Source organism: Dermacentor andersoni, chromosome 8 (genome assembly GCF_023375885.2).
Source record: "Dermacentor andersoni chromosome 8, qqDerAnde1_hic_scaffold, whole genome shotgun sequence".
Lineage (NCBI taxonomy): Eukaryota > Metazoa > Arthropoda > Arachnida > Ixodida > Ixodidae > Dermacentor > Dermacentor andersoni.
In genome coordinates, this window is record NC_092821.1 from 43,741,290 (window position 1) to 43,768,322 (window position 27,033).

The 27,033-nt window shown below is 49.3% G+C and overlaps 1 long non-coding RNA gene across 1 annotated transcript in view; it reads left to right on the forward strand.

The window, feature by feature from the left end:
* LOC129383441 (uncharacterized) overlaps window positions 1-26,386 on the forward strand; it is a 115,538-nt gene extending 89,152 nt beyond the window's left edge. Inside the window, exon 5 of the long non-coding RNA XR_011889810.1 lies at window positions 26,241-26,386. This is a non-coding gene — a long non-coding RNA (uncharacterized lncRNA). The remainder of the gene's footprint in view (window positions 1-26,240) is intronic.
* The last annotated feature ends 647 nt before the right edge of the window (window positions 26,387-27,033 follow it).

A 27,033-nucleotide genomic window follows, 5' to 3' on the forward strand; every position in this document is an offset into this window, starting at 1 on the left:
GTGACAGTATACGAATATTCTTGGAGGCGTAAGGCCCAGTGACCAAGTCTTCCTGTAGGATCTTTCAGTGAGCATAACCAGCAAAGCGCGTGGTTGTCTGTGACAACGGAAATGGGTCGGCTATATAAGTATGGGCGGAATTTCGCAACCGCCCAAACTAGGGCCAGACACTCACGCTCAGTGATGGAATAGTTGCGCTCCGCGGGTGAGAGGAGCCTGCTGGCGTAAGCGATAACATGGTCGTGGCCACGCTGGCGTTGTGCCAGTACTGCGCCAATTCCGTGACAGCTGGCATGTACGGACATCGGTAGGCGCAGAAGGATCGAAATGGGCCAGAACGGGAGGCGTTGTGAGAATGTCGATTAGATGTGAGAATGCAGAGGCCTCGTTATCGCCCCACTGGAAAGGGGCGTCTTTATTCAAAAGCTCGGTTAGTGGTCGTGCTATGGCGGCGAAATTTCTCACGAAACGGCGGAAGTACGAACAAAGGCCGATGAAGCTCCGCACATCCTTGACACACTTCGGAACAGGGAAGTGCGCAACAGCATGGATCTTGCCTGGATCTGGTTGCATTCCGTTCGCGTCAACGAGATGTCCAAGGACGGTAATCTGGCGACGGCCGAATTGACACTTCGATGCGTTGAGTTGCAGACCGGCTCGACGAAAAACGTCCAGGACTGCTGAGAGGCGCTCGAGGTGCGTAGCGAACGTTGGAGAGAATACGATAACGTCGTCCAAGTAGCACATGCACGTGAACCATTTGAAACCGTGAAGACGGGAGTCCATCATGCGTTCAAAAGTGGCAGGGGCGTTACATAGACCGAACGGCATCACTTTGAATTGATAAAGACCGTCGGGTGTTACAAAAGAAGTCTTCTCGCAGTCGAGATCGTCCGCAGCAATCTGCCAGTAGCCGGAGCGAAGGTCACTAGAGGAGAAATAGCGAGCAAATAGCGAGGCAGTCAAGGGCGTCATCAATCCGAGGTAGGGGATACACGTCCTTTTTGGTAACCCTGTGAAGGTGCCGTTAGTCCACGCAAAAGCGCCATGAGCCATCCTTCTTTTGACCAGTACAACAGGTGACGTCCGTGGACTATATGATGGTTCAATAATGTTTTTGGCAAGCGTTTTGCGAACTTCTGCGTGAATAACTTGACGCTCAGCTGGTGGCACTCGATACGGGCGGCGATGAATAGGAGGGGCATGGCCGGTATTAGTGCGATGTTTCACAGCTGTAGTTTGGGCGCCAAAGGACGATCGTTAAAGTAAAAAATATCGTGGTAGGAAAACAGAACGCGGTAGAGCTCACGAGCGTGCTAGGACGGCAAGTCGGGCGCGATCATTTTCTCTAACTCAGCGATGGTACGATTTGCCGACTGCGATGGTAGAGGAGTATCGGATGAAGTGTCGTCTACTGTAATGGATGCTACTCAGTGATCCTCGAATGAGCAAAGCTGGGCCAGAGACATCCCGCGTGGCAGCACTTGTGTCGTCAAGCCAAAGTTGACCACTGGCAGGCAGACGCAATTCGCCGTAATAGATAAAACTGTATGAGGTACTGTGATCCCGTGTGCATGGAGGACGTCTTTCATAGGAGCCGCGATGTAGTTACCATCGGGGACTGGTGGGGATGACACTAGGTCAACGTAGGTCAGTGCCGTAGGTGGCAAGCGAACGAAGTCGACGGAACTGAGGCGACTGGGGTGTGGTTCAGCAGGATCCAGAACAGGCAGGTGAAGGCGGAGAGTACTGGTGGAACAATCGATGAGAGCAGAATGTGCGGAGAGAAAGTCTAAGCCGAGGATGATGTCGTGGGGACAGTGGGTGATGACTGTGAATAGCACGATTGTTGAGCGATCGGCGAAGGAGACGCGGGTGGTACAGATACCAATTACGGGGGCTGTTCCGCCATCGGCGACACGGACAATAGGCGTCGTGGCGGGCGTGATAATTTTCTTGAGCCGGTTACGAAGGTCAGCGCTCATTACGGACAAATGCGCCCCAATGTCTATGAGTGCAGACACAGAAACACCGTCGACTTGCACGTAAAGAAGGTTCAGATGAGTGGGCGACGTCAGTAGAGGATTTGGCGGCGTGGGGAACAATGCAGCGTCACCTCGAGGCGCTGCATCGTCTAGTTTTCCGGCTGGGAGCTGCGTCCGAAGGGAGTCGGCGAATAGGAGCGACGGGGCTGGGGGGAGCGAGATTGTCGTCGTTGAGGCGAAGGCGAACGAGAATAAGGGCGGCTCGGAGCAGGAGAATCGGTGGCGGCATTATCTGAGTGGGCAGCATAGGGACGAGAAGGGCCACCGGGGGGGTGGGGCGAGAATAGGCAGTATAAGTAGACCGGGTCGGGGAACTCCAGCGACTTCGACAGTGCCGAGAAATGTGCCCGATTCGATGGCAGTGGAAACAAATGGGTTTGTCGTCAGCAGTGGGCCATTCAGATGGGTTGCGGAAACGTGGTGGGTAAGAAGATGTGGGACGGGGCGGGATCGAAGAAGCCGGATGGGTATCAGGACGATGGGCCGAGCAGATGGTGTGAAGACCCATGTTTTCGAACTCTTGGCGGACAACTGCCTGGATCAGTGATACCGTGACTGCAGATGTGTTGGTGGGACTGGAGTCGAAGGCAGCCGGATAGGCGGCCTCGATCTCACGCCGGTCGATCCTGGTAACATCGGCAGTGTTGTTGGGACGAGGAGTGTCGGCACAGGAAGATGTCGCTGGGGTGTTGGGCAGACGGGCAAACTGCGGGTCAATACATCGGCTTTTACCGAGTTCCAGGCGGCGGCACTCTTCTATAACAGCATCCACCGTCGCTACGTTGTTGCAAACGAGCAAGTTGAAGGCGTCATCGGCAATGCCTTTGAGGATGTGGGCAACCTTGTCTGACTCAGTCATGTGGGTGTCAACTTTGCGGCACAGAGCAAAGACGTCCTGAATGTATGGGACATAGGGCTCTGTTGACGTCTGCACATGGCCGGAAAGCGCCTTCTGCACGGCAAATTAGTGACCGTAGGGGTTGCCGAACAAGTCTCGAAACTGTGTCTTAAGTGAATCCTAACTGGTGAGCTCATCTTCGTGCGTGCGATACCAAACTCTAGGTGTGCCACCGAGGTAAAAGACTACGTTGGCGAGCATAATAGTAGGGTCCCATCGGTTATTGCGGCTGACGTGTTGATACAGGCTGATCCAGTCATCGACGTCTTCACCATCTTTGCCCGAGAATACGCCAGGATCACGAAGAGCGGGGAGAGTGATGTAGGTCGTCGAAGTGGCAGCAGGTGTCGGAGCCGGCGGAGTCTTGTTGCCGTCGCCGGGAGCCATGAAGGAAGGCTCGACGTACCGTCCACTGCGAAGCTCCGCGACGAGGTACAGGGAACGTCCACCTCCACCAGATATGTTACGTAGGAAGACGCAGACGAAAAGCTATGTACAAGTATATTTACAAGAAAATACGCTGCGCTTGGCCAATAGGCAATAGCCCGCGCTAACTTCTGATCGTCGTCGTCGTCTTCACACTGCTTGCCTTTTCGTGATCGCACATATTGTTCCGTAGCAATAGCATCACCCAAATTTGAGCTTGACAATGAATGGCTGATTCCGAGGTGCATGACAGCAGTATGAAATCTAGTACCTGCTGATGTTACGGACAAGGTAGCAAGCTCCCGACGAAGGAACCGGGTTTCCTCGATCTATCTTAGCGTCTCCTCGTTGTCTGAATATTAGTCGGACGTGTAAAGATAGGTTCGTTGGCGATTTCGGGCGCTTCACGAGGTGTGTATTTGCAGCGTCCTGTCTGGCACCTCTGGAAGATTCAGTGGATAGTAGGGAAGCAGTGGACTCTTGGCTACCCTCGGCACGAGTTTTCCGACCCCAAGTAGCGTAGATTCAGAAGAAATCTCTGTAGGCGAACTTCAAGACAATGTCTTTGAGGCGTGTGAGCTGAGACAATGCATTTGCACTGTGAGTGGATACAGAAGGCAAGGGCTCTGCGGGAAAGACTATAGTGCCGTGATGAGGTGCAGTGCATCTGTTAGATGGTGAACCAGACTCACCTTGGTGTTTCCCTGGTATCTCCCTCGAAAGAGGGGCAATGGCATGCGTCTCTCCAGCCACAAAGGCAATGCTGACGGCTGTAGTATATTCAGATCTAGGCCACGAATACCAGTCGATTCGGGTGGAGTGTAAGCGACTGCGGTGGTATGTGTCGGTCTGGATACTAAGTGGTCGCCACGGGAAAATAGGAAGCTCACTTGAGGCGGATTTGATAGAGCCGGTAGCGGTGCGGGAGGTTGCTAGTCTTCTTAAAACGCAGGAGACGGGTAACGCACTGTTGCGTTGTCTCCCCATTGTGGCTTCCGTGGTAGAGGTACGGCGGAGGATTCGTGAGCAGTGGCACAGCTCTCAGCAGGTATCAGTTGAAGCCATAGCGCTGTATTGGCACTGACAAGAAAGACAACAGGACATGAGCTAATAGAGCACGTCCTGTAATCTTTATTGCCCGTGTAAATCAAGCGCTATGACTAAAATTGATGCAACTAATCAACTAACCCCAAAATCTGCACTCCTGGATTTCACCAGGCGCCAATGTCTAAGAGGAGAACGTAAGTTGAGTGGCATCTTCAGAAGTATCAGTTGTTGAAAGAGGCGACTACATGTTCTCGTGCCCCGCAGGGGCGTCTGCGCAAGCAGGCGTTTGGTGTGTTGCGACACCACGGACCCGAGCACACGAGGGTTGGACCCTCCCGCGTGTAGCCGTGCGCGGCTTAGCCGTGTCCGGGGAAAAGAGGATCCTGGGGGTTGAGCCAATGCCGGGTGTTTGGACCTTTACGGCCCCTCGGCGGCGGCAACACACCCCTTTGGCCTCGGCTTCACGTAGACGGCACCCCCGGACTGACCCACCCGGGGGAAATCGGTAGTTGCCTTTTCCTGTCTCTCTCTTCCTCTAATCTTCGTCTTTCTCTCACTTTTTATCTTTCCTGTCTTCTCCTAGCTTCCACTTACTTCCAATTTTTCCAGGCAGCAAGGGTTAACCTTGTGTGAATAGCCAACCTAGGTTATTTCGTATTTGGTTATAGTGGTAACGTACTGCTGGCGTTTGCAGGCCGTGTTTTACGGATCCTGCAGCGTCCCCTTGTAGGACTCCACGGTGGGTGGCTGGCGTTACTGCCGAAATTACAATCTCTTATGGCTTCTTCTTTCCCCACATTACCTGATCGCTCCCTCAAGAGGGGGCGCACCGATGATGTCTTTGAATTTTTTGCCCGCCAAAAAGAAACCTTTCCTCGTTTCCATGTAGTGCACTCTGAAACACCAGGCAAACCCGTGCGAACAATCTCTCCATTCCTCGTGTCCAAGTCTCTTACCCAAGTTTTTGGTACAGGTTATAAAGCATCCAGGATGGCAAGCGGCGATCTCCTCTTGGAGCTCCGCAACCAGAAACAATATGAAAATCTACCCAATCTAGTTTCATTTGGTGACGCCAAAGTAACAGTAACTCCTCATCGTACCATGAATACCACGCGTGGCGTAGTCTCCGATGATGATTTATTGGAGCTGACTGAGGCTGAGCTCTTGGAGGGCTTCAGCGAACAGAATGTCATAAATGTCAGAAGAATCAAGATGAGGCGAGACGGAAAAGAAATTGCGACTAAACACCTAATACTCACCTTCAACTCCAGTGTCCTGCCCGAGTCAATCGAGGCCGGGTACATCAAGCTTCGTATAAGGCCGTATGTGCCGAATCCCTTGAGATGTTTCAAATGCCAACGTTTTGGCCACAGCTCGCAGAGCTGCCGAGGCCGCCAAACATGCGCCAAATGCAGTGCCCTTGAACACGCCACTGAAGCATGTAAGAACTCTCTACACTGTGTAAACTGTGACGGGGACCACGCCGCGTACTCGCGGTCGTGCCCCTCCTGGAAGAAGGAAAAAGAAATTGTGACTATAAAAGTAAAAGAGAATATATCGTTCAAAGAGGCACGAAGGCGGGTAGTATACCTGCCAAAGAAAACCCTTGCCGATGTGGCGCGTCAGGGGGCAGCGTCACAACGGCCTCCGGCGGCTGTCCGACCCACAGTCAGTGAGTCGGCAGTCACGCCATCTGCCCCCACGGTGGTTGCAGCTAGCGCTGCTCCGCCAACCGAGCAGGTGGAGCCATCGACCCCGAAGGTGGGCGCAGCCGAGGCTGCCCCAACCTCCGAGGCCCCCTCCAGCGCTGGCAACGGCCAGCCCAGCCAAATCCCTCAGGGAGCCCCATCGACCTCCGGGCTGGTGGGCGCAGGGGTCTTGCCCTCCAAGGCGGGACTCCCCCTGAAAACCGCTCGCTCGCAAGAGCACGTGTCCGGCGCCTCACAAGAGGCAATGGACACTACACCCATCCTCAAGGCGCACCAAGCGCCTAAGGAGCGGCGAGGCTCGCTCGAACGCTCCAGAAAGAACAAAACCCCTATTACAGGGCCTCGAAAGGGCTCTGTAATCTAAGGCATCCCTTCCGTTTCCGTAAACACAGCACTAATTTACATTAAATATGGACACACAAATCATACAATGGAACGTCAGAGGCCTACTTAGAAACCTCGATGATGTACAAGAACTGATCCACCAACACAATCCAAAAGTGCTGTGTTTACAAGAAACACATTTAAAATCCAAACACACAAACTTTCTCCGACAGCATGTTACTTTTCGCAAAGATCGCGATGATGCCATCGCATCATCGGGAGGTGTTGCAATAGTAATCCAAAAGAGCATAGCATGTCAACATTTACAGCTACGAACGGCCCTTGAAGCAGTGGCGGTTCGAATTGTTTTGCTAAACAAACTTATCACTATTTGTTCGATTTATATACCCCCACAGTACAAACTAAGCAAACATGAATTTCAGTCCTTCATAGATGAATTGCCAGAACCTTACGTTGTACTTGGAGATTTCAATGCGCACAACAGCCTGTGGGGCGACTCTCGTATAGATGCGCGAGGTCGTCTTGTTGAACAATTCCTCTTCTCTTCTGGTGCATGCCTGCTGAATAAGAAGGCACCCACATATTATTCTCTCGCCAACAGAACATTTTCATCAATTGACCTCAGCCTAGTTTCCCCGTGTATACTGCCCGAACTCGAATGGACAGTTACAAACAATCCTTACGGGAGCGACCACTTCCCGGTACTAATAAAAACATCTAAAGAAAACGAATATCCTCCACAAGCTCCTAGGTGGAACATAGACACAGCCGACTGGGAGAAATTTCGAACTCTCACCAGCATCTCATGGGCTGACATCTCTTGTTTAGAAATTGATGCTGCGGTGGAGTATCTTACAACATTTATAATAGATGCCGCGTCAAAATGCATATCCGAAGTAAGTGGTTTGGCATGCAAACCACGTGTACCGTGGTGGAACAGCGAATGTAGGATCGCGCGTAGGAATCAGAACAAGGCGTGGGGGCTGCTACGTGCTTCTCCCACTGCAGAAAATCTTATCAACTTTAAAAAAGTAAAGTCACAAGGCAGGCGAACCCGCCGACAGGCCAGAAGAGAAAGCTGGCACAAGTTTTTATCAAGTATTAACTCGTTTAGGGATGAGGCCAAAGCCTGGAACAGAGTAAATAGGATTAGAGGGCGGCAAACATACTCACTCCCTCTAGTAAACACACAGGGTGATACACTACAAGACCAGGCAGACTCACTTGGGGAGCATTTTGAGAACGTGTCAAGCCCAACAAATTATACACAATCCTTTCTCAAATACAAAGAAACAGAAGAACGTAAGCCATTAACAAGAAAAGGTCGAGAGAATGAGCCTTGCAACCGTCCCTTTAGCATTGCCGAGCTAAGAGCTGCCTTGATCACATGCAAGAGCTCTGCACCAGGACCTGACAGAATTATGTACGACATAATTAAGAACGTACACACTGATACACAACTGACTTTACTTGCACTTTTTAACACTATTTGGGCTGCTGGATATCTTCCACTTGCATGGAGAGAAGCGATTGTGATTCCCATTCTGAAGCAAGGTAAAGATCCTTCGTTAGCGTCAAGTTACCGCCCGATAGCCCTCACAAGTTGCATTTGTAAGCTGTTTGAGAAAATGATCAATCGGCGACTCATACATTTCCTGGAATTAAACCAAATGCTTGATCCCTTTCAGTGTGGCTTCAGGGAAGGGCGGTCCACAATTGATCACCTCGTGCGCATTGAGGGAAACATTCGCGACGCCTTTCTACATAAGCAATATTTCCTATCCGTGTTCCTCGATATGGAGAAGGCGTACGACACAACGTGGCGCTACGGAATCTTGAGAGACTTGTCGGGCATGGGCATCCGTGGCAATATGCTCGCCCTAATAGAAAGTTATTTGTCCAACCGCACCTTCCGAGTAAAAGTCGGTAATGCACTGTCACGTCCTTTTACGCAGGAAACCGGTGTACCCCAGGGAGGTGTGCTCAGCTGCACTCTTTTTATTGTTAAGATGAACACACTACGTGCTTCACTGCCACCGGCCATTTTTTATTCCGTATACGTCGACGATTTACAAATAGGCTTTAAATCCTGCAACCTCGCAGTATGCGAGAGACAGGTACAGCAGGGCCTGAACAAGGTTTCCAAGTGGGCTGACGAAAACGGATTTAAGATCAACCCCCACAAAAGCTCTTGTGTTCTTTTTACTAGAAAGAGAGGCCTGGTTCCCGATCCTTGTGTTCAACTGTGTGGACATCAAATACCCATAAACAAAGAACACAAATTTTTAGGTATTATACTAGACTGCAAGCTTACTTTTATACAGCACATTAAATATCTTAAAGAAAAATGTCTAAGGACAATGAACTTACTTAAAATTCTATCCCACTCAACATGGGGTAGCGACAGGAAGTGTCTGATGAATGTTTATAAGAGCCTAATTCGATCACGATTGGACTATGGTGCCGTCGTATACAACTCTGCCGCTCCGAGCGCACTAAAGATCCTAGATCCTATCCACCATCTAGGTATCCGCTTAGCCACTGGTGCTTTCAGAACAAGCCCGATTGAAAGCTTATACGCGGAATCAAATGAATGGTCGCTCCATCTACAGAGAACTTACATCAGCCTTACATATTTCCTAAAGATACACTCCAATCGTCAACATCCATGTTTTAACACTGTTAACGATATGACCTGCTCTACACTATTCCATAATCGTCCTTCTGTAAGAAAGCCTTTCTCACTTCGAGTGAAGGAGCTTAGTGATCAGATACATGTCCCACTCCTCGAGCTTCGCCTAATGCATCCAACCAAGGTGTTACCGCCTTGGGAGTGGCAGGTCGTAGAATGTGACATATCCTTTTTAGAAATAACAAAACACGCACCAGAGATCGAAATACGAACTCATTTCCTAGAACTCCAGCACAAGCACTCCTGCGCAGAGTTCTACACAGACGCTTCGAAGTCTAATGCCGGGGTGTCGTATGCTGCTGTCGGCCCATCCTTCTCAGAATCCGATGTACTACACCCGGAAACAAGTATATTTACTGCCGAGGCTTACGCATTACTGTCTGCCGTGAAACATATAAGAAAATCAAAACTCCAAAAGTCAGCGATATACACAGACTCCCTAAGTGTCGTGAAGGGCCTGATGTCACTTTATACACACAAAAATCCAGTACTTAATGAACTATATTCCGTCTTGTGTAAAGCGTACAGATCTAACCAGCATATCATTATATGCTGGGTGCCTGGCCATAGGAGCATCGAGGGTAACGTTCTGGCGGACGAGATGGCCACGTCAATCGCATCGCAAGCTGTTAACCCTACCGCTGCGGTGCCTGTCACAGATCTGAGACCTTTCTTGCGAAGGAGATTGCGAGACCACTGGCAACGCATGTGGGACGCGGAAACGGATAATAAGCTCCACCTGATAAAACCGCAGTTAGGATCCTGGCCCCCTACTACAAAATCGCGCCGAACAGATGTCCTATTCTGTCGTCTCAGAATAGGACACACGTTTGGCACCCATAATTTTCTACTCACCGGAAGTGAGCCTCCAACCTGTGGTAGATGCGGGCAGAGGCTGACCGTACTCCACGTCCTCCTGGAGTGTCGGGAAGCCGAATCTGAGAGAAAGAGACATTTTTCATTAGCATACCGACAGCACATTCCTCTTCATCCTGCAATGCTCCTTGGTCCAGAACCGCTTTTTAATACAGACACAGTGCTACATTATATTAGAGATGTGGTCTTACATGTTATTAGTCCCATGAATTCGTAGCGCCTCCTCTCTCGAGAGGATGCCACTGCGATAACTGTTTTGAATAGCACATGCCTCCAGGCCCTTGTGCTTCAAGGGCTCTAAGGAGGTAGTAGTGCTCTGGCATTTCTTATAATCTGATATATTTTACCTATCGCATCATTCTTTTTATATGCATCTATATGTTCATAGTACAAGTCATACGTCATCGCCATAATTTTATTACACATATTTTACGCACTTTAGAGCGTATATTTTAAGGCCCCTTTACAGCCACGTCACACCAATTTCATAGCAATCATAGTTACACTGCACACCCACTACCACAGACATGGCGCTCTTTGGCCATACCTGGCCCTTGCGCCATAAAACATCAAATATCATCATCATCATCATGTTCTCGTGTGGTGGCGGAATGTCAAGGCGGGAGAAGACGTCAATTGGAATATCACGCTTGAGGAGCAAGTGCAATGAGAGCTGCAACGACACGCCACTGACGTACAACTGGACGTTTATCTGCGCAAAACGCAAGATAGGGTTGTGCGAGCGGTAGGGCGTCAGTTGCACGTGACAAGGGTAGTCGACCATCGGCAGGCGTCCCAGTTCTTCCTGCTAATCCATGGCTGCAGGCCGGGCTTGGTGGCTGGCAGTGCTAAGCCAGTCGTTGTTGGTGATCTGGCAAGATGGGCGGGGTCATTTGTTCATGAGGCTAGCCTGGCCAGGGAAGCAAGTGCATTAAACACGGATGACAAATTGGTGAATATCGCGACCGCCAAGCATGGCGCCGAGCACTTGCTTGCTTGTGGAGATTACCCACTACAGAGGATTGGCCAAGGAGCCGGTGGTTAATGGCTAAAGGGAAAGGGAGAAAGAAAAACGTAAATGGAAAAGTGAATCAATGTAAGCATATAGTTGATGGTAATTAGGAATTAGATTTACGTGGCAGATACAGAAATAAAAATGTTGGTAAATATATATTGTTACTCGAACGAAGGATTAAGAATTGTAGACTATTTACAAAGTATATTCACAAAGGATAACTGCAGCGCTGGCCATTTCAGCCGACAGCTCGAAAGACAGAGAGCGTTCATCGTCTTCGTCGGGGTGCCCGCGTGCACCGTCCACAAGAAACACGCAAGGTGCATGTGTAATTATCCCCGGTGGCCGAAGCGCTGTCCCGGTGCGTCGACATATAGATGATAACAGAAGAGTAATATGGTTTGAGGCGGGCGACATCCGCAACGTTAGTGGAATTCGGGGCATATGAGGCACGGGTACTGACTGGGGCGGTTTCGTACGTAACTGGAGACACAGCATGCAGCACCCGATATGGGCCTGTATACCGAGACAGGAGTTTTTCTGACAGGCCAATGTGAGGAGTCCGGGACCACAGTAGTACCAGAGATCCAGGCAAAAAGTGGACGTCTCTGTGTTGGTGACCATACAAACGCCTTTGCTTCTCTTTGGAGGTCAGGAGGCGAGCGCGGGCAATTTCGCACGCTTGGGCTGCCCTGGTGATGGCGTGAAGTGCATACTCGCTGGCCTCTGCTGCGGCGGATGGAAGGGATGCGTCCAGTGACAATGTGGGTGGTCGGCCAAACAACAGGAAGAATGGAGAATAACAGGCAGTGTCGCTACGCGAAAAATTATATGCAAAAGTGAAATAGGGCAAGGCAAGGTCCCAATCAGTATGGTCGGCGATACTGATACGGGAACTACACATTGCAATGACGTCAGCAGTGCTGCCATCGGCCACGCATACGGCTCGTGTCGTAGCAGGCGTGAGAACCTTTCTCAGTCGACGACGGAGGTTGCAACTCCTTATGGACACCTGGGCTCCAGTATCTATTAACGCCGTCAAAGGGACACCGTAGGCTTGAACACCAAGTAAGTTCAGGTTCGTTTATACACGACGGTTCAGGATTTATACACGACGAAGATAATGCAGCGCTACTCCCAGGAGCTGCATAGTCTAGTTTTACGTGCGGGAGGGTCCATAGTTGGTCGGCGACGAATAGTGGCGTGGCTGGGGCGACGAGGACCGACGGCGCTGAGTTGACGGCGAGCGACTGTTATCGACGGATACGCCTGAGGTAGGAGGCATACGGCATGGCGAGTAACGGCACGGGTCAGCATATGGGCGAGGAGACGAGGAAAAGAAGCTCGAATACGGCGATGTCCACGAGTAGCGGCAGCGGCGAGCGATGTGGCCAATGCCGAGGCAACGGAAGCACATGGGCTTGTCATCTGGTGGTGGAAAGCATTTATTAAGAAAGAGAGGTGTGGACTCGCGCAGGAGCCCTATATACTAGGTGGAGTCCCTAGCACGGGACCCCATTGGTCGAAGCCGCCAGCCTGGCCCTCTTGACCAAGGCCTTTTGGGCCTGAAGGTCTGAGCAACCAAGCAGGGCCGCCTCCCAGTCCTCTCGGGTAGGGTTGGGGTGGGGGGTTTGAGAGCCGAATTTATCACACCATGTGATAAGTGTCAGCCACCTCGCCACAGTGTTGGCACCTGCCAGTGATCGCAGGATCAAAACGTTTCATTACTGCCGGGCACAGCATTGTGTCGGTGTATAAGACAAGTAGAACGCGTTCGTTCGCTTTCCCCAGTCCTTTAGCTGGGGCTGGGTACCAGCGATGGCTATCCTTATAATAGGTAGAAATGTCTTTGAAAGTTAAGAGAATTCCGCCTTCTTGTTCCAGGATCTCAGGGGCCAAAGGGGACGCCCGGTAAGTGAGTGCTCCGGCTGCCGCATCAGCAGCTTCATTCCCTTGAAGGCCATGATGGCCAGGAGTCCAAACTATGCAGCGGGGGGTTGGGTCGACATCCTTGCTGCAGTTTCTGAGTATTCGCTCTGCCAATAGGGTCACCCAACCAGCCTCGTAATTACGGCACGCGCCACGCGAATCCGTAATGATATATTTAGAATTAGAGTCCGAGGCAGTTAGGGCGATGGCTACCTCTTCTGCTTCTGTTGTACCTGGTGCACGAAAAGTGAGCCCATGCTGCTGTATACTATCCCCCGTGGCTTGGCCCAGCGACATCTACATAGTAAACTACATGTTTGTTGCCATAGTGACGCTCCAAAACTTCCGCCCTAGCTTGGCGGCGTCCAATATGGTCTTCTATATCCATCTTGGTTAGAAGAGGTCGAACTCGGATGACGCGTCTCCATGGTTCTGGCACTCTGACTCTTTCTTGTGTGTGAAAGTCGTGTTGGATGTGTAGTTGAGCCAGAAGTTGTCGGCCCGATCGTGTTTGGGCTAACCTTCTGTATTGATTTGTTAGATGAGCTTCTTTGAGCTCCTGGAAGGTGTTGACCATTCCAAGATCGAGCAGGCGTCCCTTGGAAGTGGATACCGGGAGATCAAGAGCCCTCTTCATCATTTTGCGAAGGATAACCTCTACCCTGTCTTCATCGTGCTTCCGCAAGTGGTGGTGGGGTACTGAATACAGGATGCGGCTAGTTACGAAAGCGTGAGCGAGCCCCACCGCGTCCTTGCTTCGTAACCCTCCTCTCTTATTGGAGACCCGGCGGACCATTCGATCCACCTGGTCTCCAATCTTCCTGAGCTTTTCAAGTGCTGTGTCGACCTTTCGCTGATGGTGTACGAATAGTCCCACAATTCTAATCTTCTTAGAGTCGTGGATGGGGCCACTGCCGAGGGATAAGTGGATGTTTATATTATCCTTAGGGGAAGCCCTAAAGTAAACAAATTCTGACTTTGCTGGTGCACATTGGAAGCCGCAGTGCTCCGCGTAGCGATCCACTACCCGTGCTGCTGCTTGCAGGCTCTCCTCCATGTGCCCTATGTTGCCTTCGGTGGCCCAGATCGTGATATCATCAGCATACAGCGCATGCCGTACGCTTTCAATATCATTCAACTGTGCCGGAAGGTGTAGCATAGCTAAATTGAAGAGCAGTGGGGACAACACCGCGCCTTGAGGCGTGCCCCGCGTGCCCCGCGTGCCCATTTGATAGGGTCCATGTTCGGTGTCTTGAATACGGATCAGTGGAGCCCGGTCTGTCAAGAAATCCTTTAAGTAATTGAAAATGTTGCGGCCGCAGTGTGTCGCACTGAGGTGACTCAGTATGACGCTGTGTTTAACGTTAGTGAAAGCACCCTTCCAGTCCAAGGCTAAGATAAGCTTGTCATTATGAGGGTGCTCGATAGGCTGTATTACATCTCTGTTAAGTTGGAGCAGGATGTCCTGCGCTAACTTGTGGGGGCGAAAACCGAACATCGGGTCCGAGAAGGTGTTACGGTGTTCCAAGTATTCTGAGAGCCTATCGCGCGTCATCATTTCCATCAGTTTGCCCACACACGATGTGAGCGAGATAGGTCTTCAGTTGTCTGTGTTGATTGTCTTGTCTGATTTAGGAATGAATGTAACCAGTGCTGTCTTCGAATCTAAGGGAACCGCTCTTCCCCTTTCCAAATTGCGTTAATGTATTCGAGCAGGGCTTCATATGCCTGGTCAGGGAGGTTGACCAGCAGTGTAACTGTGATCTTGTCCCTACCTGGCGCCGTGCCCCAGCGCATCTTGGCCAGAGCCGCCTTGAGGTCGTAGAGTTGGAACGGTTGGTCCAACTCCGGATTATCTTTGCCTGCATAAAAATATTCCGTGCCTTTGGGGTCCTGTTTCTGGCACAAGTACTTGTCCCGTAATGTCTCGGCCAGGTGTGTTGTGGTGCGTTTGAAGTTGTGGAGTGCACGTTGTAAATGCCTTTGTGTTTCTCCATTTGATTGCGAGGGGTCAATCAGATGGCGGAAAAGTCTCCATGTGTTCTTACCAGACATTTCTGTAGCTGCTGTGTTGCACCGGTCCACCCAATCAGTGTCAGCCAGGTGAGAGGCATATTCCGCGGCCTTTTGGGTGAGCTCTACAATTCGTCTTTTGGGGGTACGGTTGTGTTTCTGTCTATGCCAGCGTTTGGTAAGACTGCGGCGGGCTTCCCAGAGGTGGAGTAGATGGTTATCCACAGCTCGGCAGTATTCCGTTGTCTGGATGTGTTTCTCGTGTTGTTTGAGAGTTGAGGTGAGTGTTCGTGCACATGCTTCATATCCATGTTGAAAGAGACCGGTGGCTGGTAAGGACTTACGGAATGCCTGCCAGTTTGGGAGTCGGGCGTGAATAACTGGCCGCTTTAGAGGTCGTACATGTAATAATGTATTAATGATACAATGGTCACTGCCGAGAGTGTCCTCCATGTTGTGCCATTCGATGTTTTGTACGTGTTTGGAAAGCGTCAGGTCAGGGCACGTGTCCCTGGTGACGGAATTTCCCATACGCGTAGGGTGTGCCGGGTCGGTTTGCAGAGTGATGCCTAGCGTTGAGATAGGCTCCGCTAGCTTACGCCCACGTGCTTCCTCCTTCCTGTAACCCTATAGTTGACTGGGAGCATTGAAATCGCCCACAATCAACAATGCGTCTCGACTCGCTGTCTTCAGCGCCCGACTAAATATGTCAGAGAAATTAACGTGTTTGAGTTTGGGCGGACAATAGATATTAAGAATATGCACTGATGAGTCAGAGCGCCGCAGGGGAAGCACAGTGACCATTGTGTACGAGTAGGCCATATTATTGTCTAGAACCACTTCCTGTGGCGTGTACGATTTGCGTACAAGAATACAGGTGGATGGGTCTTTCTTGAATGTATTGTTGACCGACATTTTGGCAGATGCACCAGGTTCTTGCAGAGCTACAATGGCTGCTAAGAATTCAAGAGTTTTGAGGTAGAGGCTGAAGTGTGCTTTTTTATGCCGATCACGGAATCCTCTACAATTCCACTGTATTAACGATAAAGGTTCCCGTTTTGGTTTTCGAGGTGACCGATTAGTTCCCTGAGCCATGTTGCTGACTCGAGGTTGGTTGGTCTAACCCGCCCACTGCCGCAACTGCTCCGGCACTTTGCAAAGCTGCTAGGGGGGAATCATCATTTTCGTCGTCATCGACAGAACAAAACATTTTTGAAGGGCGGCTCACCTCCTTGACAGGGCCTGCGCGCCTAAACAATTTTGGACTGGCCTGGATCCAGGCCTTGATGTTCTGCGTTACTTGTACCGTCACCTGTTGAGTTATAGTGGCTGCAATTTGTTGCAACCGAGCTTGAATGGTCTTCGCAATCAGACCGGGAAGCTGGGCCATTTGTTCGGCCATGGTTTGCTCAAGTGCCGTTATGCGGCGTTCCAAGTTAGCGATTACAGGGGAGCGTGACATCGGAGCAAAGCTCGAGCACACAGATGCCGAGTCGTCCCCCTCATCCATTGTTCCTGGAACAAGCGGCTCTGCCCTAGCCTTTTCCAGTGCATTGAGTTTAGTTGCCAGCTGCGCGTTCTGACTTCTGAGAATTTCTAATTCTTTTCTCAGCTCCAGTACCATGGGGGTGGGGGAGGGTTGAGAGGAAGTAGAGGCAACCCCCGCCCAGTTGCTCACCTGGATTGCAGTAGGGTTGTTGCCAAGCGGTGGGAAATCCTCGGCCTTGAAGGCTGGCGGCTTGACACTGGTCCCGGAGTTTACATGTTGGCTCTGAAAAAGTTGGTTTTTGTTGGCTTGCCCGGACTTGCCCGTCTTCTTGCTGGTCGGGGTTACGTGGTCCTGCTGGGTGACGTGTCCCTTCTTCCCGTCTTCAGTGGTTGACCCCTTTGTTGCTAGGTAGGTTGTCCCGGTCGCTGTAGTTTCCGAAATTCGCCTACACAATCTCTGGAGCCAGTGAGGAGGGCCCCTCCGCAGATCATGCATGTCGGGGTGCACTCGTGTTCTGCCAGGCCTTGGTTCGAAGTTCCAACGTGTTGGCCGCAGTAGCCACACCGTCCTGCGACTGCGTGGGGACAATTGTCCACGCGGTGCTCCATTGTGCCACATATGTAGCAGGCGGGGATCGTCCTTTTGTGCTCCCTGTCCGGGTACACTCGCAGTTGTAGTGTATGTAATGCGGTAACCGCCGGCCCACGAAGGTCACCACCGCCACATTGGGTGCACCAAGTTTCCGTATGAAGGCAATATCGCCCTCTCGCCATTCAAGCTTAGCCTTTAGGGATGCGGAGGTCTCGTCAGCGGAGGTCTCGGCACACTTCACCATTTAGTTTCACATGACCCCGAAAGGGGAAGGAGCGTTCACCCACTTTCAAGTCAAATTCCTTGGCAAGCTTGTCCGCTGCTTCCACCACTTGTGTTCCGCAGACGATGAGATTTTGGTCCCAGACCGGCCAGACGTTGAGAGCAGCTCCTGCCGCCCCACCCACATAGTGGGCCACTGCCGCTCCCACTTCTTCATGCGGAAAGGCCGCCTTGAGGTCCAGGGTCACACGCGGCTTGAGTACCACGGTGAGATCCTCCGAATTCATTTTTGGCGTCTGCTTCGGGCGCCAGGTGGTTGCCGTCTTCTTGTTCAGCGGGAGCGCAACGCGAGCATTGCCGGGCTTGCCGGGGTGGCTGGGATTCCTAGCAGCCTTGTTTGACGTGGGCGAAGCAGCTGCGGCGTCGCCCTTTGTAGCCGTCTTGTTCTGCTGGCGTCTCCGGCGGAGATTCGCCATCATGGAAATACACTCATCTTCTGTGGGCGGCAGGTCTTCGTCTTGGCCATGAGTCTCTATTTCTGCCCAGGCCATGGTGGTAGGGTCGTATCCAGCGATCTTGGTGGTCGTCATCCTTCGGTAAATCCCGGGGAAACCCCGGCGCCGACGGAGTCAAAGCTAACCCTCTTGAGGGTTAGCTATCCGCGGCGTGGCGAAAGTAACAAATTGTGGTAGAATGTCCAAATTTTGGCCCACCTGTACGAGACGGTTGTCGACAGGTTCTTCGTGATGTTGGAGCTCCAGTAATATCAAATTCAGGAGGGTCACTTCCGAAGTTCCACGGGTCCTGTCAAAAGTTGACGGAGCCGATGCGTCGCGCGGTCGATGCGAGACCCCTACGGTGGCGTTCCTTGTCATCTGGAGTCCCCTAGGAAAGTTTGCGGTATCTGGGAGGGGAATACGGATCTCTGTGAGACGTAGCTGTCGGCACCACTCGGACGTCAGGTCGGGAGACGGAGCAGGCAGCAGGAAAACCGATGTTGGCAAATTCTTGCCGCACAGCTGCCTGAATGAGAGAGATCGCTGGGGCTGGTTGGTCAATGGTGGGGTCAAGTGGGCGTTGATGGAACGGTGCAGGACTTCTACCCTCGAGCTCGCGGCGAACAATACGGGTGACGCGCTCGTTTAAGGGTGGTGAAGTGGTAAGGTCGATGCAAGACGATGTCGCAGCCGTGTTAGGGAGCCGGGAGAACTATGGAATGACGTGGCGGCATTCCTTGACAATGACGTGGATAGTGGACACATTGTTGAAGACCAACAAGGTGAACGCCTAGTCCGCGATCCCCTTAAGTACGTGGCCGACTTTGTCAAATTCGGCAATATTGTCGTCAACTTTCCGGCAAAAAGCGAGCACGTGTTGTATGTACGAGACATACGAGTCACTAGAAGACTGAGCTCGGGTAGCAAGCTCTTTTCTAGCAGCCAACCAGTCGGATTTCCAAAGTGGTCGCTGAGCTTCTCGAAAGCATCCCAGCTAGAGATCTCGTCCTCGTGTGTCCGGAACCAGAGACGAGGAGTTCCGCCCAAGTAGAATAGGACATTCGCTAGCATAATGGTAGGGTCCAAGCGGTTGTTTCAGCTAACAGGCTCATACAGGGTGAACAAGTCCTCAGCGTCGACATTATCTTCGCCGGAGAATATGCCAGCAACGCGGGGGATTGGCAACAGCAACGTACGTTGTTCGCGGGGTCGCAGGAGAAGCAGACGAGGTGTCGTCACCGAGAGCCATGGCGGAGAGCAGGATGGTGCGGCCGATGCGGAGCTCCGTGGCGAGGACGGGGAAAGGCACCCTCCACCATAATGTTACGCGAACAAACGATTAAGAACTGGAGACTAGTTACAAAGTATATTTACAAAGGATAACTGCAACGCTGGCCAGTTCATCCGACAGCTCGAGAGGCAGGGAGCGGTCGTTGTCTTCGTCGTGGCGCCCGCGTGCATCGTGCACAAGATACACGCAATATGTATGTATCAATATAAACAGTATTTTATTTTGTTTGGTCCGCACGTTTTTGCCACCGCGTGACGAGCGAACTTTATCTTCATTACGACCACATTACCAGAATTACAGGCTACAAGGTTTCGAAAAATTCGGGATAGGGTGAAGACACATGATTGCGACAGTTCTTTTTAAACGGTGTAGCAGGCAGCCAAGACGCATGGCGTGATTACGGGTCGCACGCCAGGTTCTCGAACAGAGGTTTGTGTAAAAAGTCCTCCAATTTAGGGTGGCGCAAATAAATAAAACCTAAGCGAAATGATAACAGAGGGCTTCTGTGTGCGGCGACGAGTAGCGATGCGACTGCTCTGGCTAGCGTCGAGAAGAATTTAGCCGGTTTGAGATAGATCTGCCCATCTTAACTGGGCACTGAAAAGGTTTTATAATAGAAACAGTTCCAGTGGTGTAGAAGGCTGTCACAGTATAATTGAAACCCTGAAGTTCTTTTGTCGATTGTTCGCGTAGCAATGCCGCAATTACCATTCAAATTTCGTTGAAGCTCTGGTCCTCGGGTGCCGAGTGTTGCGGCGAAAAACCAGGCGCGAGAATGGCAACACAGGGGTCACGTGAGGTGATTCCTACAATACTAGTCCTGCATGTACAATTCCATAAGTTTAGCAGAATGCGTTGTTGGGCAAGTTGGTTCATTTTATTTGGAAAGATTGGATGCGCTTTGTAGACGATCACTAGGAAGAAGACGGGAGAGGCGCAAACTAACTGAGGTTTATTCGAGGGAAAGACTTAACTACCAGTTCATGCCAGCGCAGGCGCATCAAGGTATCAGCAGCAGAAAAGAGGATAAAAAACACAAAATCAGCAAAAACCAATGACGTGGCTCAGCTAATCATATTTTCTAGGAAACGTGCCTCCATATTGTAAAGTGTGATATATGTGTCACTGATGCATGCTTGTCCTTACTATCTTATATAACATGGCTCTAGAAGTTCCTGCTATTTTTCGTTACTGCGCTTGCGCAGGATCTTTACCTGGTTGAGCAGAGGCCTGCATTAATGATCTAGGCAATGCATGGGTAAATGTCATTGCTCCCAGTTTTTAATAGACCTTTCGTGTTCACGGATTCGCACGTTCAAACAGCGGCCTCTCTGGCTTATGTAGGTTTTGCCGCATGTCAGGGGAATCTGATAAATAACGCCAACTTGCCAATCTACATGGGGGTTCTTGTGTTTCACGCCGCAGCCACCTTGCTTCTTTCTGGCGTGAAGTCTCCCAATGCGGGCGCAAAGGTGACTCAGCTTGCAGGGAGCCGAGAAATTGAGTGGCACACCGTGCTTGGGTGCTATCTTCTTCAGATTGTGTGCAGTTCTATGAACACAATCGATTACGACTGGCTTTGAAGCTTTGTTAGCAACATCAGTGTTTACATTTTGAGGCGCTTTTAGCCTCTTTTCGAGCGTTTCAACAACTGCCAGCACATACACATCAGGGAAGCCATCTTCTTTCAGCCGAGAAATTTGCATGTCGAAGCTGGCCTCCATGGTACTTGTACATGACTTTTTCAAAGATTGCTCAATAATCTGTTTAGAAAAGGCCCTTTTGGTGATTTTAGAGTCAGCTGAATCATAGGGTAACAGTTGCTTTTGTGTGCGGGGGCAGAAAAAGCAACAAACGTGCTCATTACCAAAGGTACGTTTGAGGTTTGACAGGGAGCTCATGTGTAAAGGTTAGACCTAAGGCATTATGCTCAAAGAGATTTAAAATGTGTGCGATGGCATCGTCATACATAGAATCATTTCGTTCCTTCAGCAGCACAACAAAATCGTCAACATACCTAAAAACATGTACTACTTTGTCTTTGTCAAGTACACCAAACAAGGTGCGGTCAATGCTCGATAAAAAGATATTGCATAAAACTGGTGCTGCGCACGACCCAATGCACACTCCCTGTCACTGCAAAATGGTTTGGTTGTCAAAGGTGATAAAAGTTGCACTGAGATAAAATTCCAAAAGAGCCAGGAAAGTGTCTACCGAGATGCATGCTGAGTTTTGGAAGCCGATGATATCGTTAGCTTCAATGCAGCTGCGCACTGATTCAAAAAGTGGCTGGTGAGGTATGGAGTAGAATAAATCTTCTGCATCAACGCAGAACCCAAATCCGAATGAGTCAACTGTCTGCAGAAGCGAAATAACATCTTCAGAATGCTTAGTGGCAAAGGGATCATCAATTTGCAACATTTTCAAGTGCTTGTGCAGAAAGATGCTAATTTCCTGTTGCAATGTGCCTTTTTCGCTAACAATCGCTGTGATGGGCACATCAACCTTCTGTGTTCTTGCGGGAAAAAACACAGACAGGCTATTGTTCTTATTCTTGTTAGCAACAAGAGGTAGTTTGGCTAGTTCTAGGTTATCGCATAAAGAGATTGCGGATTACTTTACGCGAGTAAGTTTCACGGGTACCTTTTTAAAGTTCTTCAGCACCGCTGTAGTTGCTTTTCCGTGGAAAAGACCAGAGGGCATAATGACGAAGCCATTTTCTTTGTCAGATTCGACGAGCTGGAGGCTGTTCCTTACAAAGAAGGCGTAAACAAAGCTTGTCCGGTCTTTCTTGTTACCAGTTTTGTTCACTGATTTTGCCAAGCTGTCGACGCTGTCCAATAGGCACCTTTCCTCGTCATGCGGACCTGCTTTCTTTGAAATTTGGCGGTTCGTGTCTAGCCATTCATGGGGTTCCAAGGTTGGTTCGAAGCGAAATTTCGGGCCTTTCCGGAGTAGTGACGACACCATGTCTGAGACCACAGCTCCGCCCAGACACACCAGGTTAGCACGTTGGGGCTTGCTCTTTTTCTCGAAGTGGGGAAGCACAAGGTTGAGCGTTTACCACCAATAGAATTCCGTAGTGTGAGCCGTCTGTCGCCTTATACCTTGTCATTTGGTCGCAGCTAACCAATGAGGGACCATGGAAAAACACAGGGCTCGAAGCGTGTCCTGGTGCAAGCGGACTTGACGCCATAGTTCCGATCGCATGTTCTTGCAGATGTGTTTCACATCGCAACCGAGCACAGTGTTCTGCTCGTTTGCTCGGCTCCCTGCAATCTGACTTACATTTGCACCCGCATTGGGAGACTTCACGCCAGAAAGAAGCAGGTGGCTGTGGCGTGAAACACAAGAACCCCCATGTAGTTTACCAAGTTGACGTTATTTATCAGATTCCTCTGACATGCGGCAAAACCTACATAGGCCAGACGGCCATTGTTTGGACGTGCGAATCCGTGAACGCGAAAGGTCTATTAAAAACCGGGAGCAACGTCATTTACCCATGCATTGCCTAGATCACAAATGCAGGCGTCTGCTCAACCAGGTTAATATCCTGCACAGGTGCAGTAACGAAAAAGAACAGGAATGTCTAGAGGCATATTATATAAAAAAGTAGGGACAAGTATACATCAGTGACACACCGATCATACTTTCCAATAGGAAGGCACGTTTCCTAGAAAATATTATTAGCTGAGCTACGCCGTTAGTTTTTTCTGATTTTGTGTTTTTTCTCCTCTTATCTGCTGCTGATACCCTGATGCGCCTGGGCTGGCATGAACTGATATTTAAGTGTTTTCCTCGAATAAACATCAGTTGTTAGTCTGCGCCTGTCCCGTCTTCTTACTTGTGATCGTCTACAAAGCGCATCCAATCTTTCCAAATTCTACAAGTATTTTGACTATGAAACCTGATTCAAAATCCGCGTTAGGCTCTTTCTTCAGGAATTGTGCTGCGGCTTTGCAACTAGACAGAAATGAGTACTTTTTACGGGAACGGTGACTACAATGGGATGCGCTTTCTAAGTAATAACGATATGTTTTGTGAATCACAATTCAACTGCAATCGCAAATGACCTTGACTCGGAAGATGACATGATAAGTGGCCAATGTGAGATGGTGAGCAAAACGAGAACAAGGTGAAAGCAGGAGCCAACGTTTCGACAAGTGGACTTGTCTTCTTCAAGGCGAGGGAGAATTTAACTTCGGAGAACATGGCACCTTTAGCGTGAAAGAGCATGACATATTCCATCAAAAGTAATAGCTACTGGTTATGATTTTCAGGCAAGGTGCTTATTCGTACCTGCATTAGGCACGTGCTACCTTAGTGGTCTTATTTTTTGCATGAGGTAGAACGAAAATTCCCTGTTTGCGCGATATTCAACCAAGAATGGTAGCCATGCTAGAGGGTTAAGTTGTTGATTGTGTGCACCGCCGCATGCACAATAAATTTTGATTGACAGAAGTGCCCAGAGCGTTAACTGATTCATAATAAATAATGCTGTTACCCTTCTGGAAACTGCTAAGCTAGCTTTACTGTAATGCTCATTTGCCCAACACGCTGTGTCCAGCTATACAACATGTGGTATCACCTTTGTTTTGTGGTTAAATGCGTTGAAATGCAGGAGCATGTGAACCAATAAGCTGGAAGCATCACTTTAAAGACGTGCTAGGAACCACCTAATGGCCGAAAGTGAATTTCTAGAAAATTTCGTTTCACGGTTGTCTGACGAAGGACCTCCTCTAAGTATTATTCTAGGAAAAGTTGTTACACATTTTGCTCGTTTTGGTAGACCAAGCAGAACACAACGGTGTACCAATATACAATGCAAAGTTATACTCAGGTGAACCAGTTAGGAACGTTTACCACTCTAGTCTTGAGGAAAAGGGCCGTTGGTGTGATCAGCTCCAATTTCCTAATTTGGAGCTTGCGCTTTTATCAATAAACGCTTGTGCTATTCCATGCAAAATACCATTGAGCGAACTAAATACACAACCCACTGTTACTTTTTGGTAGCTGAGTCACGTAAGCTCATGACATAACCTGGGCAAGAGTGGAGATTGCCTCTATAAAGTAAAGGTTCAACCACCTGTTTCTATATTTACCGTTTAATATCGGCCGAGCTAAGATTCCTAAGATACGGAATTTCTAGTTTTTCACTAATTTTGTTGGTTTAGGGCATGTAGAATACTAATGAATGGCATCGTTTGCAATCTACTGCGTTTCTCTTAGTCCACAGTTAGAAAGCTTCCTACTAGTGGGGAAAATGCTTGTGACTTTAAAGTGATATTATACAATTTATATCTGTTACATTTGGTGCCTATCATAAATGTTTATTCTCTGTCATTGCGTATGTCTCGCCTACGTTTCCTTTCAGGAAGCAGTAACTGTTTTCAAAGCTGCTTGCTATCCTCAGAGGCACATCCGATTCCTTGCATTCTCGCGAGGCTGCTTTTCGAACGTTAAGAAGTAGGTGACGGCATGGCAGCACAAAGTCTCCAAAGGTCACTGGGAAGGAAACATGGTGACGACGACAAAGTGCGGCGACGGGTTTAGTTGCCATTAGACCCCTTTTGCGCTTGACTTCGTGAAATGAGTAATGGCTCTTTGCCAGCCCGTGGAGGCGTTGTGCCATGATTAGGTCACGTGTGGTAAACACGAGGTGAAATGCTTGGTAATGGGACGCGCGTCTGTGCAGTGATAAACGAAATATTGTAGGCCGAATTATCCGGCGCGAGCGATCGCTTCGGGCTGTGGCATTCATGCTGGTGAAATGCCTTCTGCATAGACTACATACAGTCCAGCGGCCGGACGTTGGTCGCCGTCCGATCAAGGCTCGGGGGGCCTTGATCGGACGGCGACCAACATTTCAACTGGCCGTCTTCCGTGGAGCCTTGATCGAACGGCGACCAACAGTTTAACCGGCTGTCTTCCGTATGCTGCTCTCTGGATGCTTTTTCGGCCACCAAACATTTAACTAGGTTCTTGCACCACATGACACCATTGTGGCCCAACGCACCTCCGGGATGACGCAAGGCCATCGCTGATTTGACGAAGTCAAGCACAAATGTGGTCCAATACCGAATGAACCCTTGGCCGTACTTCCTTGTCGTCGGCATCTTCTACTATCACTCATCACAGACTCATTTTGATGTACTAGTAACTTTCATTTATAACCATAAGAACGCTTTGGGGGGTGGGGGGGTTAACCCCCTCCCCCCATCACCCCAACCCCCTCCCCCCATTCCAACAATAAGCTCTCTTATTCACATAAAGAACGCCCTAAAGCAAACTAATTTTAATGCAGATGGTCCCATACGAAAATTATAAAGCTCTCATTGTGGCCTGCAGAACCGCCCGTTGAGATAGAAGTGACGTCGGCACGTTACGTTGCTTGCAACGTTTGCGGAAGAAATGCCCACCTAAATGAAATGTTTATCATATTTGCTTTTTATGACGTGAAAAACATGTACAGATGAGAATGCAATACTGGCCTAGTAGACCATGCCCATTTGGTTATTTTGTGTTTATTGCGTACTCCACGCATGTTTTTAATAATTCTTGACATACAATCCAGCTACTGACCAGCCAATTACAGTAATTCCTTTCCATTCTTCATTATTCAGCGACAAGGCAAGCTGGCTAATCACAAGACATACACTAGCTTCTCATAAATAAAGTGTAGTTCAATCATTTTGTTTATTGGAAAGTTGAGACTCTGCCATTGTATAGTAGAGGTCGGTAAAATGGGGCAAGGCTCATTAGGGTTGCTTGAATAATAAAATCAGTTCTTATGCTTTCGTTCGACGTCATTAGACATACAGCAAATGTTTTAATTTTGTCATATATAACCCATGTGGAAACAGTGTATTTTTATTTGGCATATCATGCTTTGAATTAGCGGGATAAACTGTTATTCTAATTAAGATATGTTTTGTCAAAGACAGCGATATTCTTTCACGTGTCTCGTGCTGAATATCTAGACGTCTGTACTGCTGTTCTCTTGAGTCGCGGTTTGTTGCATCACGCCATAATTCTGTACGTCATCAGATACTAACTGAACCCTGTTCTGTATTATAATATTCACGTTTTATTATTTGGTCTGTCTTCAGTTCATAAACGAGACTAATGTGACAAATGGTGCACTCTCTTTTCTAGGCACGAAAGAATGTGAACTACACTCAAGGATGCCCATTCGCCGACCTTATGAAGTGTGCTTGAAGCACTATAGAAAGCACTGCGACGGTATAGAATATCTAATTGACAACACAAACTGCAATTAAAATCTGCACCATGAGTACTTAGGACCTTAGGAATAAAGGGCGCATTCCTGTATTCGAATATTTCGCCTGCATCGCCTGCAAATTAGCTAAGAACCGACTGATACTGCTGTCTCGCCAAGATATCGGCAAATTTTTTTCGATACGCGTTCGAATAGGTTGAATGAGCATTGATGAATTTGCTCACAAAGCCAAATTAGTGATGAGGCTCTGGAACCCGTTATATAACCGCACAGCTGCAATTGAATCTTGTTTCTGTGAACTAGGGAAACAATACATTGTTGAAGGTAGGATAGTGCGGAGGCGCCCATTCAATCTCGATAAATGTTGCAGAGCATTCTTACACACCTAGTGGCAGCACACGTCTCGCCAAGAGGGCACAATTTTATTCAACAAAATTATATTTGAAAGGCAGGAATCTCACAGTAAATGACAATTTTCTATATTTACAGTGACAATTTAGAACGTTAGATCTGCAGAAGGCCGTGGCTAGCTACATTTTATAACTGGGAAAGCGATGAGTGCTAAAATGTTCATCGTTTTTCTTGCTCATGGATTGGACCACTGATGTCGTGAACTGCATAGCTTCATATTGTGGTAGCCTACGTACGCTTCGTACCCCTTCGCACAATTCTGATGAGCATGTGTGCGACTATTCGGAAACGCGGCTA